Raw genomic sequence first — 6,049 nt, 5'->3', positions numbered from 1 at the left:
GCACGTCGGGAGAACCGTGGTGGTGCACGGGCAGTGCTGGTGCTGGATTTGGCGCAGCTGTGGAGCGGTTGCGCAAAAAAAGCCGGGTGTCACAACGGCTGCGGGGTCCGGGGCTACTTCTCTTTAAATAGACTCTGATTTCTTTGTTCTCCTAAAGGTTTTTTTTTCCTCCACATACACTTTTTTTTTTTTTACAGCCCAGGGCTGATAATACCACCCGCTACCATGTGACTCTTAACCCTTTCTCTGCCGCGCGCCCGTCAACTCAAAACAGATGATGATGGCTTTGCGTTTTTTTTACCCACCTGCGGTTCTTGAGTTTATCAAAACCAAGAAGCCTAATATTAAGTAATCTATATTTATAAAATGGACACTTTGCCCCACATTAAACAGCGTAAACACAATGAAACAGCGTGTACCAAGAGGGAGATATTACAGGATTATGATAAGAGTATTACAAGAACACAATCACCTCCAGTAAAAACTAACCAGCCAACCACAAAACACGCGACAAGTCTGTTCAAAATCCCTTTTATGTGGAGGAAATACATATATAAAAGTATATGTCAAACAATGCAGATTAAAATGCTTTCAGTAATGTGACGTTTGTTTCTTTTTAACAGGGATGTATACCGACTTTCACAACTTCCTCAGAACAAATTTGACCACAAACACCAAATAAAAGTTTTTTATTCTTAACCTTTAACATTTTATTATTCTCTTAAGTTAAAGTTGAGCATGTGTCTCCAAAACTGCATTTTCAGTTTTTTTTTAGATAGTTTATTAACCCTAAGAAGTCCAATTTAATCAAAGTTAATCCATAAAATTATCTGAAAATGTGGAAATCACTATATTTGGAGATATTTTTCACTGTACAGAGACTCTACACACTGCTAGGAGTAAAATGCAAGCGTGAAATAATGAGTAAAAAAAAATGTAGGATGTAACTGAATCATCATAATTCCCAGAATGAATACGGAAGATATGACCTCTGTTTTTGACGTTTGGATGAAAAAGCTCAATGCTACCGGTTGATATCAGCAATGTCTTTGAGTGAAAAGTCCACCAATTATCCAAATTGATGCAGTAAACCCACATACTTCCATATTATTTAGTATGCCAGAAAAATATTAATTATGTCCTAAAACATAGTTCGTCAAATGCAGAATGCCAAAAATACCAGGATGTTCTACTACATGCGGTCACGTTTTGCAGTTTGTAAACCGGCGTGTTTTTCTGGCTATTCTGACCCACAATCCTTTTGTGCAGCAGATGTATGAGCAAGAGTGTCAAAGTATAAGGTGCCGTGTTATGAGGAAGTAGTTTGTCCCAGTGCATGCTTTGTAGGGGCAGCTACAGCATGAACCAAAGGTAAAAATAAAAAGTGTGTGATTTGAAACTCAGCTATCATCTTTTTGTTATTCTTGTCATTTCGTCATTTGCCTTCCTTGTCAAAACCCGACGCATACAGAAAATAAATGCACAGTAATTCATAGATATCCCACGTACATAGTTGTGTTGCCTAAGCCTAACCAAGTATCTTACGATTTTTTCCTAAACTAAAAAAAGTTGTTTCCTTTGACTTCTGTAGGAAAACGCATGAAAAATGTGTCCTCATACCAACTCAGTACCATTGTTTTTGCACCAATATCACAATGCATCTGTACACTGTCGAAAACAGGAACTCAGCCTACTTTGTGATTATTACCGTCTTTGGACTTCACACAGCTCTCTCTGGAGACACTAAACTACTTTTAAAACATCTGGACACCTGGAAACTATGAAATGTAAAATATGTGGCATCAGAGGATTAGCTTAGCGTAAAGACATGAAGCAGATGGGAACATTTAGCTTGGATCTGTTCATAGATCAAGAACACACCTACAAACACCTTTAAAGCTCACTAATTAACATGTTATATCTCCTTTGTTTGATTGGTACAAACCAACCAGCTGAGACAATAAAACCACATTTTCCATTTCTATTTTTGTGCGCATTAACCCAGCCAGATATACCGTGATCAGCTTTCCTGTTTCCTGTTTGCAAAGATAAGCTAACCACCTTTTGATTGAACAATCTTCTCATAAAATAACTCTCAGAAACAAAACAAATGTTTCCCAAAATGCCAAACTACGGATAAAAAGAGGAACCGTTACAACATCAAAGACGGGTACAATGTGTGTGAAGTGTAGTTTTATATGAGAGTGTGGGAATCCGTTGATTTATTTTCGCAGCTGTAAGATAAAATGCTCCACGGTCGGACCCACTGGAGTTTTCTGACCCACCTCCGAAACAAAAAAACCTCTGAGTCAGTTTGAGATCACTTCTATAATTACAACCACTAATAGCAGCAAAGAATTTAGCAAAGCTTTCCGGTGTAATGGCTGCCGGGTTTCTGAAGGCTATTTGGACATGAAATAAAAAAAGGGGCTCTAATAAAATGTGAATGCCTGACCGACTGCCAGCTCTGCACCACATCAGGCCCGTTATCTTCTGAGTGTAATGAAAGAGGAAAAAAGGGAAAGGCTTCAAGAGACAGTGACGCTTGTAATTTCTGGACAGGAGACTATAATCAATGTTACTGGATGCAGATGTGTTGCGTACGGAGGCCAATTAGAGTTAAAGCTCACGCTGGATTGGTCAGATGACCTCACCCTCTTATTTAAGCTGTTGTTAGTGTGTCGGGGGGCACATAAGATAGTAACACAATAACATGTAATGACGGTAATAATCATGAATTAGGCTGTGTTCCTGTTTTCGACAGACGCATTTCTTTGTGACATTGATGCAAAAACAAAACAGCTAGTAATGAAACGTGTCCTCATACAACTGCTAGTATGAGGACACGTTTTTCATGCGTTTTCCTACAAAAGTCCAGCAAAACGTGTCAATTTGTGCTCATTACATAAATACGGCCTTTTCAAAATAAACTTCCATCTTCCCAGGAAATAACTTAGTTAGGTTTAGGCAACAAAATTAGGTAAGGTTTAGGAAAATATCTTAAAATACTTAGTTAGGTTTAGGAAAAGATCTTAAAATTCTTAGTTAGGTTTAGGAAAAGATGGTGAAATACTTAGTTTGGTTTAATAAAAGATCGTGGAGGTGGAGGAGGTGCTTTTACTGTTTCGTGACAAATAAATCAATGTTGATTTCTCGTTTCACATGACTCACCAACATCGGTGTAATGGCTGAAAGAGCAGTTTTAGTTCGAATTAATTCATTTTTGTAGCTAAAGCTACAAATGCTGTATGAGAACAGACTGAGCTCTTTTAACGCACAGACACAAAGAAAGCAAAATGTATTTCCTTTAAATACATTTAAAAGTTTTCTAGAAATTAAATTTGTGGTTACACCAAAAACTAAAATGTTTAAATCATTGTGACTAAGCTAGCTGATGCTAGCTGCATTACTTGTCGGTTAGCAAGTTAGCTAACAGGAGATCATGCCACCCTCAGCGATAATCAGTAATAGAAGCTTTGAACACTGTGAGCCTTAATACATTTTTTTATTAACTAAAATAATGCTAAAATCTGGCTTTATGCTCTCTTCTATTGTCACGTTTGTTTTATCATTGTTTTGTTTTTGCCTTTTCAGATTGAACTCAACCAATGACATCATTTCTGTCCAAAATGATTCTGTTTGTAAGTTGAACTCGATCATGCTCCATATATTTTTGTGTTTTTGATCAACGGCATGTTTGATATTTGACTCTCACAAAGTCTTTATTCCCTCAAGTTAGCAGACTTTAAACTTGTAGCTCCAAAAGTAACCTGCTCTGGCCATTGTCTTCACATGAATCATAAAAACAAGCTATCTCGTGTTCCCCACATATGGTCCCAATACATTTTCCTCCTCAGTACTTTTTACAAGAGGTGGCAGCGGTCCAATGCATGACAGCAGCTCTCAATTAGAAAAGAAATACGCCTGGAAATCAGGATACGAGTCACTGCCAAGTCCACAAAATATATAGGAATTTGAGTGAGTGACACTGGTGCAGGGAAATGCTGAAAACACAACATGCTGATGGATGTAGAAGGATGTAATTTAAAGCACAATAAAAGGATACCCATTCAAAATAATGGTTATACATGCTCGGTACACTGTGACACAAAGTTGATAATGAGTATAAGGACATCAGAGACTACAGGGACAGCCACTGTAAAAGTTCAAATGGGAACATCTACGACTAAATGTAAAGAAAACAAGATCAACACAGAGCAAAATGCTTTTAGAAGTTTCTCTAACAGCCACAGATGCTGGCTTCAAGGAAGTGCCGGTTGTATTTTGGTGACCTGGACCGTTTGGAAGAAGTATTGTAAAAGTACTAATACCGCACTGTGAAAGTCCTCCACTACAAGTACAAGTATTATGTAAGTATCATCAGCAAATTTAAAGTACTTAAAGTAAAGTGTTGATTGATCAGTAAAATATATTACTGTTACGTACAGTATATCTGATGTTTCTGGATTAACATTTCTGCTGCATGTTTTGAACTAGTTTAATATCTACATCAATGCATCATATTCTATAAGATCATCATATGTTTGTAGTATATATAATCTATATACATATACAGTATATTAAAGAAGTTTTGGCCATAATAGCAAAAGTCCATGAACCCAAAGTTTAGGGACCATCAACCCGATCTCATATATAAATAGCGCTGCATTTCCGACATTACCACGTGTCATTATTATGCATTTTATGCTTTTAGTTTGTTCCTGTGAAACAGGCTCAGTGAAGTTTAGGCAAAACCACTTAGTTTGGTGTAAAACACATCATGGTTGGGCTTAAAATAATAAGTAAACTTAGGGAAACACTTTGGGACAGTGGTGTCCAACGCCTGTCTCAAGTGTAAACATTGTAAACATGAGTTTATGGTCTCAATCTCTAGTTTCAAGTCTTCTTCAATACAGCATGATGTTCATTTAGTAAATGATGGTCCGTTTAGAGTCAAACAGACCATAAAGCAGGGGATGCTTTAGGGCGGGGCTACACAGTGATTGACAGGTCTCTACCAGAGACGTATACGGCGTCTCTACGTCACTCCTCCATAGTCGTAATATGGTCACTTCCTATTCACTGGTTGCAAAAAAACAAGATGGCGACGGCCAAAATGCCAAAACATCAGTCCACAAATCAGTGGGTGACATTCAGTTCTGATATACAGTATGTGGCCAAAACCTTTCATGTGGACATCAACAATTCAATGTCGATGTACTCGTTTTTATTAGTTTAAAGCACAAGATAAATATCTACGATCCCAATCTGACAGCTGCAAATTAGTTGCAGGCTTTCATGTAACAATCTCTTTGTCTTGTTGAAGTCAAGCTGAATGTTCAGACGGAAAGATTTAGTGGTTTCCATCTGGTCCTGACGCAGCAGCTGTTGGTACGATATCAATGGAATCTGTTTATCAGGTGTGCAGATCATCATGATGGTGTTTTCCTTTTGGTAGAAATGCAAAAAACGTGCACATGTTACGCGGTTATGTATGTGTGGTGGTGGTTGTTCATGCCAAGGACTTGACTTGGTTAACCCTCGAGGCCTCTGAACACGCCTCATCATCTCACACATCCACACACATTTTACAGTAGTTTTTTAAAGACTTGAATGTGACAATAAAGTAGAGGTTGGAAAGGAGAGCTTGTGTCCTAAAGATTGTTGGTTTAAATCCTGGAGCAGCCTGATAAATCTGTACTTTCTTTATTCCCAAGGCTAATGTGCCCTTGAGCAAGGCACTGTTGACTGACAGTAGACTGTTGTTGGACTCGGCAGATTAGGTATAAAAGTGAGGAGATGTGTAAACTTGAAGGAATCGTCCCGCATATTGTGAAATACTCGTTTCAGAAGATCGATATTACTTTTATTAGAAATGTCCCGAGTCGATTATAATGATCATAATTTATCAGTATTGCTAAAATAAAGCTGATCAAATTCTGATCCTCTTTTCAATGAAGTTTACTGTGTTTTTGTTGCGCTCTGCTCTCTTTAATGACAGCAGTTTCAGGAGTCACTATCTCTCAGTTTAACTTTCATTCATATTGTA

Source organism: Pholis gunnellus (genome assembly GCF_910591455.1).
Source record: "Pholis gunnellus genome assembly, chromosome: 6".
Lineage (NCBI taxonomy): Eukaryota > Metazoa > Chordata > Actinopteri > Perciformes > Pholidae > Pholis > Pholis gunnellus.
The sequence above is the reverse complement of the archived record's forward strand: the minus strand, read 5'-3'. Positions refer to the sequence as shown.